We start from the raw sequence: 13,267 nt of genomic DNA, 5'->3' as shown, positions 1-13,267 counted from the left end.
ACATCAAAACGCTTGTTTTTTCCAGCAGCCATTGTGCAGCACATACTACGGCAAAGCCAGCAGACCAAATAAATGATCTGGACCTCTGCTTGGGTTGGTAAGTGACTGCAAGGTTTCCCCCAGAAAACTTGCTAAGCCTGGTGGTTGGGTGCTTGAACTCATATTTTTGAGTTGAAAATATCACTTGATAATTATGTATTATTAAAAGATTGGAAGATTAACACCTGAATATCAACTCTGATGTCTTAAAAATGCAAACATTTTAAAAAGACTTAAATAAATAAGTAATGCTCAGCCTAGTGGCCCGCCAGGCTTATAATACACTGGGGGAAACCCTGTGACGGGCTGGGATTTGCTGGGGTTGCTAAGTAACGGGCTGGGATTTGCTGGGGTTGCTAGGTAACGGACTGTGCTTGCTGAGGTTTTTCAAACAGCTCATTTTCCAGACACCAAGAAACATACTGGTGTCTGGATGGGTGATTTATTTCATTTTATTTTTTTAAGTGCTTTTGCTATTTTTAAAAGTACAAAAATGTGCAAAAAGTAAATTTTGCATCATAGACTCCCTTTAAATTTTAAGTCTGTATCGTTTTCCTCCATGGGTCGCTCTGGAGAACTAGATTTACTCTCCGTTGCAACAAGAGAGCAGAAAAGTTCCTGTTGGGGTGGAAGAAAGTTGGAGTCCTGCTTGGCTTCGCCACCATCACACGTCCCACTGTCTCTCTGAGTGGAAACCGCCTGGTCCACACACACACACACACACACACACACCCACACACACACACAGCAACTCTCACACAAGTACACACCAAGTGAACCTTGACGCCAACAACCTCCCCCTCCCCTCCATGGCCTTTCCCTCTCTCCCTCTCTTTCATCACTCTATCTCAGCCTCATTGTACGCTGCCACACTCGTCTCCATGGAGACCGCTCTGAGGCTGGTTGTTGCTCCTGTGACCTCTCTGGCTCATGGAGTTGAACAAACTTTTTTTCCTCTCCTCGGCTCCCCCTCTCGCCGATCCCCCATGCTACTTCCATCCTCTCTCGTGTGCTGCTGCACGTCTTCAAAGCATTTCCAGGGTGTGTGTGTGTGTGTGTGTGTGTGAGAGAGAGAGAAAGAGAGAGAGAGAGAGAGAGAGAGAGAGAACATGAAAACTGGATGTGAAATTAAGAAAAGACAAAGCGGAGAGAGCCCTTCTGTGTGTGACGCAAACTGCCCGTTGGCAAAAACAATGTGTGTGTGTGTGTGTGTGTGTGTGTGTGCGTGCGTGTGCGTGTGCGTGTGTGTGTGTGTGTGGTGGAGCAAGCCAGGCGCTCAGTCCATGCATGTGTCCCAGCATTGTTCTGCGGCCGCAGCCGGTCGCCAGCTTCGTATTCAGAGACACCCCCATCGTCCATCTATGCCTATTCATGGCTGTTCGGTCGAACGTGATCGCAGCTTTTCATGCTGCGCTATAAAGCGAGACGACTGAATATGCAAAGATGTAACAACTAAGGAAGCCATCTTGGTACAAATTCTGAGCAATTATCACATCAAGACTTATTTAAATGGTTTCCTTTGAGACAAAAAACTGACTTTAAATGAGTCGCGGGTCGGTTTTAACGGACCAGCACGACTTCCCACAGAGGCACACAAACGATCCCAGCTCCTTTGTGCCATTAAAACAACTTTTCCGACTGGGTTTTTGTTTGTTTGGCATCATCTACCAGCTCAGAAACGAGGAGGAAAAAGTAAATTACAGAAAAACTAAAAAAACTGATTTTATTTTTTTTCCACCCCCAGTCATCTGGTTCTGATCTGCGGATTTTCTCTGGAACCTTTGGAGATTATTCTGCAAAGCAGGAAAAACATCGCAGAGAAGACAAGAGAGTCTTCAGTCAGAGGAGTGTTCATCACCGCTGTAACACTGACTGCTACAGGAGAATGTTAGATAATATAAATTGCTATGTAATTTAACATTTCTCTGGGATCTATAAAGTATTTTTGACCTCCAAGAACGAGCCTGGATGAACGGACATCGACAACAACTGGATGTTCAAACATTCCAACTAATTATTTTACTTTTGTTTCACACTTTAAATGATCTTGAATTCATACTGTCCTAAATAAAAACAACAATACGCAGTTTAACGTATTTTACATACAAAGACAGACACTAAAAAATGCCCGTTTTCCAGCGTGATTCACACTGCGACTCTCTTCTGCAGGGCACATGGCAGCAGTAGGTGGACGTCAGCCTGAGCCGTGTCATTTAGAGAGACGGTTTGTTTTTTCTGTTTTACCTCACCTTTCTAAACTTCTCATCAAGTAGAATTACTTTTGATTACGACGGCCGGATAAATTGCAACCTATCAGGATTCTGAGTTTAAACTTTACCAGACTGAGGCTCTTCTGTAATGGTTTTTAGAGCGACATCTCTGGCTGAGTTCTGTGCTCACTGGGACAGATGATGGTGTTGATTTAGCTGTAAAACTGGCATCAATTTATGCCTCTTTGATATTAAAGATACTTTAAATCCTCTGTGATGGTGTCACCTTTAAGTAGCTGATTGTTACATAAGTAACGTCTAGCTAAAATGGAATTAGGAGGTCAAAAATGCAGTTTTGAATGCAAATTGTTGACTTTGTAAAGTAATCAGACATTTTTTTAATGGAACTGTCCTATAATTAGATAAAAAAAAAAACACAGTACAATAAATTTAAAATCTAAGGTTATTGGTGTCAAATTTATGTTTGCTATTCCTTATGAAAAATGTAAAATCCTTTAAAAAAATTTTTTTTATATATATATATATATATATATATATATATAAATAGAACCAAAGTCCCTAAACAAAGATGTTTAGTTTAGCTAATTAACTAAACATCAAATCAGTGGAAAATAAACATTTTTTAATATACCTAAACAAACTGACACCATTTTGGTAACCCCAGAAATTCGGTAACGTTTGAAATTCCTGTAAAATAAATGTGAGTGAAACAATTTTTCCTGTGTTGTCTTGTGCCTAGAAGCTTTTAATGTGTAATAAATGACTTCCTCTTTCCTTAGCGATACTATGCGGGACGGTTGTTTCTCTAACACACTCTTACAAATGGGAAAGATGAGAGAAAATACAACTTTCTGAAAACTTGGCTGTTAGCAGAGGAAAAGCTGAATTGCCCTTTTGTGCACACGACAACAACAAACTGCGGTTCCCTTCCACAGGACTTGCAGACGAGCTAAAAGTCACCAGAGCCAGAATGGGGAAGCATCAAATGGTCCAGGCGCAGATCTGGATGGAGACGAAGGAGGGGCGGCTCAGCGGGGCTATGACCAGGCGTTAGCAAGCCGGCTGGATTAACTGGAATGCAACCATTCGGAGGATAACTTGGGCAGAGGGCAGAGCTTTGAAAGTCAGAGCCAGCAAGACTCAAGTTTCTGATCAAGTCGGTGTGCATGATGCAGAATCACCAGCGTCTCCACTGGGCCCAGGCTGAGACTCACTAGCGCACAAGCTGCTGCCTTAAAGCCCGGGGAAGTGACGCAGAAGGCAGCAGCTGATGCCATTTTACCGGAATCCAGCAGAGGAAACACAAGTTCCCAGTAAGACAGAGTATCATCAGAGCAGGGGAAGTTCAAACCTCGACCTTTCAGCTGCTAACCACAGCCCATGGCTGAGAGTTAAGAGAAGATCTTGGAAGACAGATAAAGTTTCCAGAGCGCACAGCAAAGACGTCAATCAGGCCAGATTCGGCCTTCACATCAGAGCCCGCGAAGCAAGCATGCTGCTGGAGCTTCCAGTCCCCCCGGGAAGATCGGATGTGGGAGGCCCACGAACGTAAGAAGGACAAATATCTGAAGTTGAGATGTAGAGGAAGAGCGGCTGGCAGGCCCGCTATGAGCAAACTGAGGAGGCCTGCAGGGGTTATTTCAGGGCAATCTGCGCACCGTCCGTTTAGGGTTGGTAGAAATTAGAGCCACCAGAAACATCAGTGAAGCTGCTATAAAAGCCCCAAGACAGCTGTGGATCAAGAAGGGAAGATGGTAACCTGGGACTGATAACCGGTCGATTTAAGATTGATTGATTTAAGACCCGGGTTCATCACTGACGATGAACCATCAAGGTGTCTCATAGATCGAAGGTAAATGTGCGTTTATTCTCACAAGGCAGTAAGAAATAACAGGAAAATAGCTACTTGGATACAGTAGTAAATATTTAAAGTTAAATAACACTTACAAGGTGAAAAGCAACTAATCAGAGTCAAGTAAGGCTGGTGAGGACAATGTCCACCTGCCACTAAACATTGAGGTGGAAGGGGAAAAGATTAAGCTAACTGTAAAAGAAAGTAAACTTTTAGAAATGTTATAAGCAGCTAAAATGTTCTGTGAAGGTATAATTTGCCACTGCCTTGTATTTATGTCAACTGTTTGATGGATAAAATTGCTAAAATATTTTTTATCATTAAAAAATTGAGGTAGGAGGGGGGGGGGAATTAACTTGCTACAGAATAAAATTAGTGGTTAAAAGTGCTAAAAGAGAACATTTCTTTTTTTTTTACAAAATGACTTTGAACTATTGCTTTTGATAAATAAAAACTATTAAAAATAAAAATATCGATAGGAAAAGCAACAACAACAAAAAACACGCAGAAATTGTGAGAAGATGTGCAGACACAGAGGTTGACATGCTGTTTGAGGCCTAACCAAGGTTCACATTCAATAGTCTAAAGATGCATTCACGTATTTGCATGCATCTCTATAATGCAATTTACATAACTGTGGGCTATTAAAAACTGAGTGAAAATCTCCGTGGATGTTTTACGTCTGACAGAGCAGCATCTAAAGAAGGATTTTTTTATTTCTGTGTTGTTGATATTTGCTGGTGAAGCAGGACTGCAGCGTTCAGCAACGCTATGATTCAGGCCAGAAATATGGCCTCCACTGACCTGCAAATTAGACTTCCTGCTTCCAGTAAAACAGCTGCATGAGTCAGATGTCTCGCATTAAATGAGAAAGTTAAGGCCTATAGTCTCAGTCAGTTCCCAAAATGCACAGTCACACTTGCATTTTGACTGTTTTTGTTGCAGTGTGATCGACAACTCTGTGTTTTGCATGTTTGTTTGTTTTTTATGTCAAGCCTTCAACCTGACGCTTAAATTAATGCGAAACAGCTGCAGTGCACACAGCAGCTGCAACACAGTCAGAAACCCTGCGTGCGTTTGGCGCACATTTGTGCATTTCCTCCAGCTTCCAGGCCGTGCTTCTCCTTTCGTGGACATGGCGAAGAAATCCGGAGGCACGTTAAAAATGTTAGTAAACATTCCCAGTCGCAGAAGGATGACTAACCTGCTCTCCAGCTGACTGAGCCTGAGATCAAAGTCGGGGAGTTCAGATGTCACTTCTCTAAGAGGAAGCTGCGGCTTTGCGAAGCAGCCAACTCTGCCTCTGCAAGGAGAAACACGAGCACAGAAAAAAAAAAAAAAAAAAAAATGATGAAACCGAGGCTATTTTCTGCCGCTGCAGAAACGGCACCGGGCTTGTTTACTTTTTGGAGTTTCACATGAACTAAGATAAAGTGCTGTTTAATCCCACGGCATTGTCTTAGAGACACAGAGGCGGCGTCTTGAGCACCCAGCCCTCGGCAGACAGAGGGAGAGAGGTGAGCGTGCTGGAGCATGCCTTCTGCTAATACTTCTCTGTTTACAGAAGCAGGGCAGCAACATAACCAGAAAATCTGCGCAACAGCTCCACCAGGAAGGACTCGAGCTTAACGTGCTCGCATGAGCTACCGGCTGGTTTTCGGAGCACAGGAGAGACGTCAACGTTTTATGTTACAGAGCGCAGAAGAAGCAGATTAATTACTTAACGTTCATTAAGATTTCATCTTTAAAGGTCAGCAAATCGCTAATGCGATTCATCTTGAGGATATTTTTTTTTTCCATCTGAATGTAGTATCACCTCTTTATAGAGATATATAAACAATCAGGAATTATTTCAAAGTTTATCGCAGTAGCATGTTGTCACACTGAGACAAAATCCAACATTTAACTTAAGTACATTTACCCAAGGGAAAAATCCCACTTTAAAAAAACAACAACAAAAAAACAATTGTTTTTGACTAAATTACCAGCGGAGCACAATTAGAGAACAATTACTGGCCTCCCTGCTGATAATACTTAGTTTAATGTAATTTTGCCAGAACGACGCTAGGTGGTTTTCAACTCTGACTTTTCACAAAGCTGGAGAAAACAGAAAGTGTGACCTTTGACCTTTTTTTTTTCTTTTTTTGCACCATCTCTCTATATCAGAGGTCTCCAGATCTGCTGGCCTGCAGCTTCCTGATGCATCCTTACTCCAACACATTTATATCAAATAAATGGCCCATTACCAGGCCTTTGCCAAACTTGAAGAGGTCATTCAAATTATTGATTAAGCCGTGTTGGAGCGGGGAGGACGGGTCTCAAAGTTGCAAGGCCCCAGCTCTCTGGGACTGGAGTCGGGAGAGTTGATTTGGCCGTAGATTATTCTGCTGAGAGACTGATGGCAACTCGTTTTCAGTTTTCTACCAAGAGTTCGTCCATTTTTTATTTAAAATGCCCCGCCGTTTCAAAGAGCTCGTGATTTCCTGCACACTCTTGACATGTTTGAAGCCCAGAAGAGTTGGGAAAACTTCAAAAGTTTACGTTTGCAAGTTTCCAGCAGTGTGTTTTTCTGATGTTTCATTCGCCACCCATCCTCCTCACACCGCATGGCGGCATAATTAATATAAAACTGGGCCCTCATCCAGCCTGTGGCATGTGGCTAAGAGCAACGGCCCTCTGCGTCTTGCTATGTTTGTAACACAGAGAAAGAAAAACTTGTGGGTTAGTGGTTAATTAAAAAAAGCATAAAGTACAAAAATGCTTCATGTTACATTTATTACATTAATTTTTATTAGGTGTACCAACAATAGCAGCATCTGCGATTTTGTTGGAAATGTTTATCGAGATATTTTTCTCTCAAAAGTTGCGATTTTCAAACATTTGTGAGTTATTTTCATTAGTTCACTAGGTTTACTTCAATAATTAGCTCATCATTCATTTCCTAAATTACTGCATGAGATCACATTTTACCTTTTATATACAAACAACCTCTGCTTTATGGTTATACTCCTTAAGATAGCAATAATGACTCCACTGGAAATCACAATTAAATCATCTTTGGGTTAAAGAGCAACAAAATGGAATATGAAAGCATCAATTATCTTGAGATAATTAGCTTACAGAGGGTGTTTTAAGTTTTTAGGGCGTCAGAGAATGATAAGCCTCACAAAAAATAAATAAATAAATAAACATGCTAGGGGTTTAGCTGGTTGAACCCTGCAGAGAAACAGTGAAGGACGGAAACATTTGCGCTTAAAACCGGTCCGAGTGGATCCCAAAGGCCTGCTGGAGGCACGGAAAGGGTTTCACCCAGTCACCTGATAAGTGCTGTTAGACCGTTACACAGCTATTCTAGACTTGCCTGATTATAACGCGGTAGGCGGATCCGTCGACGTATCAAGTGACACACGGGAGGTTTCATCCACCGGAGGCTCACATGGCCGCGTTCAGGTCGCCTGAGTCGGTGAACTACAGCGAGCGTGTCCTCTCCGTTACCCCTGGTAATGGAGAGGACACAAATGTATGAAAAGCAGGATTTAGACTGGGTGCGGGCGTCATAGGGGGCGCCGCCAGAGGGGGCGCCAAAGCAATGGGCAAAAAAAAAATATATATTTATTTGTCGCCATTTTCTGTACTTCACAGCTGTTTGTGCATGTGTAGATGATATTATCAGTGTATAATAGCATATAGTATTACATTATTTTTCTTCTTATGAATCCATGACTAAGTGAGATTTATTCACCTGAACGTTGAATCCCTACAGGGGGAAGGCGGGGTGTTATAATGTGAGCATACACCTGAGATAGTACATAGCTGCGCCCCTGGGTGTGGGGAGTGAAGCAGTCTGGCTGGCAGCAACCCGCTGGCAAAATGTGGTTGTGTAACAGGAAGGAAAACAAGCGGAGGGGAATAGGGACGGGAAGGTTTAGAGAGCGGATGTTGCCAAAGGAGACTAGAAAGGATAGGTGGAAAATTATCTGGGAGGGGACTGGTTGATACGGTGTGGAGGAGGGCGGGCGGCTGGTTTTTCCACTGACACAGAGAGCGAGAAAGAGAGAGAGAAAGGGAGAGAGAAAGAGGCAGAGAGAAAGAGAGAGGGTATGGCTAAATCAAATTAATTAGCTCCTTCATCTCCAGGCAGCTACTCAGGCATGCTGTCCTGGCAAAGGGGTGACAGTTGGAAAAGAGAGGAGGTCTGTGGGCATGGGAGAAAAGGAGAAAGCCACATAGGACACGGTGGAGGGCTGAAAAGCCTGCTGTGTGTGTGCACCATTCAGGAGGGGCGGCGGGGAGGGGCGAATAATTCTCTGATAAGCTCCAGGGTTGTTTTTACTGGAGCCACTGCTCAGTCATAAGGAGGAGGAAGAGGAGGAGGAGGAGGAAGTGGCTGCGTGTTGGCTGCTGTCCTTTGAGGTGATGGTACTTCCTGTTTCTAGACAGCCTGTAGTTTGAAGGCGCTGTAAACAAGCCTTGCTCTTCTGCACGCCTCTTTAAATAGCACTTCAGTGACAGCCCTCTGGAAGGAAGGGTAATCTGAGCGAAGCTCGCAGGAAGCAGAGCGACACAAAGGGACTGTGACTCCGAAATCAAACACAAGATCACAAATCGGTGACTGACTTCAAAAGAAAAAGGTCGGGAGGAGTGCGGGGGGGGGGTGTGTGAACTGAAAGCAAGGAGGACAAACAAAGCAAAGCAAATGTAACAGGCATCGTGCCAAGGAAATCAGCAGAGAAAGTAAAAACAGAAGAAGAAGAAAAAAAGACACCAGAGACAAGATTTCTGAGCTTTACCAATAGGCAAAACAACAAGAAGGGGAAGATTAAAGCGTAGAAGGAGAATCAGAGAGAGTACAAAGATGGTTGGAGTTCTGAAAGCAGTGAGGAATTCCTGAAAAAGGAAAAAAAAAACACACACACACACACACACACACAAGGTTCGAACAAAAAAGAAGATAAAGCAAGACGATTCACTGGGACAAGGGTAAAAAAAAGAAGCTTTCCTACTGCTTGAATGAGAAAAGAATGACAGAGTGGGAGCAGGACAGACGGTGCCAAGGGTCAAAACCTTGTAAAATGAGAACAGAGGAGAGCTCAGTGCAGCAGTGTTGCCCAGACAAGAGTTGGCTGCACTGTAAGAGCCCGAGATTAGCACTAAGCTGATTGCAGGGTGAGTTTGGGATCAGGAGAAATTAATTTAGCACCCAGATAGTTCCAGGAAATGATTGAAAGGACTCTAAAAAGATAGAAACTCATGGCGAATCCTCCGCCGTAGCACAAGGCGGCTCAACGTTCGCCGTGCTGTCTCCTGATTCCTGCAAACAAGCCAGAAAAGAAAGGAAAGAAAAAGGGGGTCCTGAGAACAAGGAGGGCTTCAAAGGGCCGTTTGGACCTTGACGGGGGAAGGATGAAAGGAAGAAGAAGAAGAAGAAGAAGATGAAGAAGAAGAAGAAGAAGGCGCTTGGCGGCGGCTGACATCAGCCAAAACAAACACCCAGAGAACAGGACATTCCCTCATGGGCTCCGGTGGGCTGGCCTGTTCCTGTGAGCTCTGAGGAACACGCCTCCAGCGCCGCGTCACGCTTTCATATTACAAAACAGCAGCCAGGCGCTTAACTCAAACAAACAGTTCCTCTTTCAGCTTGCGGACGGGTTTCAGAAGAAGAACTGCAAAACAAAAACATTACGCAATCTGAGAAGCACAAACCTGTTTTTAATGCTTTTGGAGAAAATGACACCCACTCATTTAAAACCAAACAAACAAACAAAAAAAAAAACAGTTTGAGCTTTTTATTTCTCTAAAGCTAGCAGATCTCGGTTGCCGTTCTGGTCTTTTCATTCAGAATAAATCAGATATTGTCTCATTTTGCTTCTTCTACCATGCTGGGCGTCTGACTGCCTCTCCTGCCTGACGTGGCCCCTCCTTCAGACCCTGAAAACACACAGTCAGTGTCCATCAGTACCAGACAACAGCTCCCCCTAGATAAGTGAACCAGCAGCCTTCAGAGGAGGCCTGAAGACGGAAGCAGAAAAATCTAATTCATTAATCTTAGAGGCAGTGAGATGCATTTATTTAACTCCAGTACAGATAACATGCCTCTACTGAAAGGGGAAGCCATTAGAGTCAACATAAATTTTTTTTATTTATTTGATTATTTATGTTCTCGAGATTAATTTACATTTCCAGGCTGTAATTTCTTGATTTTTCTAAGGACATTTCATTAGCGTGTCTGCAACTTTCAATAGGTAACATGTTTTCAAAACTTTTTATCTTAATCCATAACTTTGTTGTTTCATTATTAGACCTACTTTAATTATAAAAAATAACCAGATTTAATCAGTTTTATTTAAAATAAGCACTGACAAATTTGCGACTTGAGTGATTTTACAACCAAGTGACTTTGACACCTTCTTACAGCAGTAAACTGTGTAATCGACACTGACTGTAGATTTGTCTGCTCATAAAACACCCGTTTTATTGAAAACATGACAGGATAACATGAAAATGTTTTCCTTTCAACTTGGTTGTGTAAAAAAAACAAACAAAAAAAACACAATGGAAGAGGCAAGGAGTGAAATATTAAGGTAAATAATAACAGACACAGTTGACAAAATCTGCACATAATTAAGACTTTTAATGCTTAAGAAATAATTTTTTTAAGATTAAAAGGTAACCTTGTCTGCAAAATACCAGCATACCAGTCGGTTTTTATTATCACTAGGTTTTACAAATCAGGAAATAATGCAGCATTAATGTGGTTTTCAATTTAGAGGTGTACTAAAAGGTGTTTTATTAGCTCTGTATGAAAATCTTAAACAGTGGACGCAATTACTTTGGCTCAAATAAATGTAGTTTCCATCTGTACATTTTCAGAAACTTTAGGTTAAATTGTTAAATCCAGTGTATAATGTGGCATATTAAGGTTAAAGAATTTAACTAAAAATATAATTAAACATAAAAAAGGCTTGAAAAAATTAATATATATTTTTTTTATTTTGGTAAACTTAAGTGGGATGTAACGATGAATGTTAGAAATATTTTTCTTACTTCCTTTTTCTTTTTGCATATTTATCAACGCTTGTGAACAGCGCTAGTAAATTGAATTATTCTCTAAATGTAAAAGATGTGTTTTTACAAGACTGTTTAAAAGCAGAAAATTTGCTTCATAATACTTCTCAAAAGAAGGAAAACAACACAACTTTAAAAAGATTAAAATCAGATACAAGTATTTGCCTTGATTCTGGTGGAATAGACTTTTAGCTGGAAGAAAAATAATTATCATTGCTTCCGCAATTAAAAACATTTGTCTATAAGTTAAAATGACTCTAATTGAAGTAATTGCTTCCCTTATAAGCACTGTACTAACATTTCAGTGTTTGTTGTGAATAAAAGGACAGATTTGAACAATTTATAAATTAATTATTTGGAGAGGCTTTGAGCACAACATAGGTTTAATCAACTAGAAATTAGTCACCTCTTGAACTAGTTGTTTAGATGACAGTAATTGTTTCCACTGGAAGATTAATTTTGTCCAAAAAAAAAAAAAAACATCCCTGAATGTCATTAAATATATTCCATAACCACACTATCAGTGCTGGTAAGTATCTGTTTATGGATTATTGACCATTGGAGAGGTTGTTTTACAATCATATTTTACTGCTTTTGGGTTCACCTGCATGGACGACTCAAATAGAAAACCTGACACCATCACAGGTTTTTCTGCACCAGCAGGGGGAGCTCGATTAAAAGCCTCGCATGTTCACATTTTTTATAATATGGTTGTGAAATATCTTGGCTGCGGCGGCCAGAGGGGGGAGCCAATAAGGAATCCTTTGTATACTCACGGTATAGCATGGCACATGGTGAACAAAGTGATTTACTGTCAGATTTCTCTTTCCATTCCTGACCTAGAGGATATGCAGAGCATTTCTGTTTGTTGGAATAACCGAACACTGAAAATGTATGAATACGTATGGATACTGTAGATGTGATTTTTATGTCATCTTGGCCTCAGTGATGTTTTCCCATCGAGACCTGCTTATAAAAGGTATACAAAAAAAAAACAACAGCAAACAATAATTTTAACTATTACAAGCCTAAGAAATGTGCTCTCTTATTCTGGAAGTTAATGTAAAATTAACATGAAATTATCCACACATAGTCCATTATGTAGGTTCACAGTCTTTTATTTTAACCAGCAAGTAATACAGTGTGACAAGACACGTTTGTTGGGCATCATTACTGTTTAGGCACATTTAGTAAATATTTAATCAGACTGACATTATGCAATTACACCAGTAAGAAGATTAAGGCACACTTTAGCTTTTGCCTCCAATTAGGGCACGAACTAACACATATTTCGACTTACCTATATGCTTAAATAAAAAACGATTTGTTGTCAAATGATCTTACCTGAACACCAACAATCAGTTTCCCTGCCTGCCGAACGTATCTTTGTCCTTTTTACTTTGTGATTATTTATTGTGTTTTAATCAATAGTTTTATTATTATTATTATTTATTTGACACTCGAACATATTAACGACGAAATATAATTATTTTTCGTCGTGTCTAGCTTGTTATAACAGAGTATTACGACAAACGGTGACTATATATTTATCAGAAACGGGTAGTAAGCTAACAAAATGGCTTCAAGTGGCTTCTACATAGACTCCACTGCTCTAATATTCTGACAAGCTAGCTTCAGGCTTTTAATAACATCCCATTCTGACATTTTAATGGCTGTTTACCGATCTTAATACCCTTTATTAATCAGGCACGGAGCTAGACTGTATTTTTAACCAGTAGGTGCTTATCTGCGCCCTTCAAGTCAGAGAGAATATTCCAGACTCCATCTTTCCTCGCTAACAACAAGAAGCGTATAGCTGATCATCGCCATGTTGGGTGCTAAGAGAGAAGGTTGCTAACTGTTGTATTAACGGTCTTTACGCTGAACGTTAGTGAACAATATCTACGTTTTTTCAACAAGTACACGTCTAATAATGTCTCAATGAGTCGTAAAAGCAGCTGCTTGTACGGTTAAAAATAAAACGTTAACGCGACGTTTAACACGAAACTAAACCGTCGAGTCTACCTGACAAAATTACTGTAAGCCTCACACATCAACACAAGTAGTGAGATAATATACC

At 41.0% G+C, this 13,267-nt stretch overlaps 1 protein-coding gene across 1 annotated transcript in view; it reads right to left on the bottom strand.

Moving 5' to 3' along the window:
* zbtb4 (zinc finger and BTB domain containing 4) overlaps positions 1–5,423 on the bottom strand; it is a 29,765-nt gene extending 24,342 nt beyond the window's left edge. Inside the window, exon 1 of the mRNA XM_007551263.2 lies at positions 5,327–5,423. The gene's annotated coding sequence lies outside the window, so the exon portion shown is untranslated. The remainder of the gene's footprint in view (positions 1–5,326) is intronic.
* Between the last annotated feature and the right edge of the window lie 7,844 nt (positions 5,424–13,267).

This window comes from Poecilia formosa, unplaced genomic scaffold (assembly GCF_000485575.1).
Source record: "Poecilia formosa unplaced genomic scaffold, Poecilia_formosa-5.1.2 Scaffold41, whole genome shotgun sequence".
Classification (NCBI taxonomy): Eukaryota; Metazoa; Chordata; class Actinopteri; order Cyprinodontiformes; family Poeciliidae; genus Poecilia; species Poecilia formosa.
The sequence above is the reverse complement of the archived record's forward strand: the minus strand, read 5'-3'. Positions and strand labels throughout refer to the sequence as shown.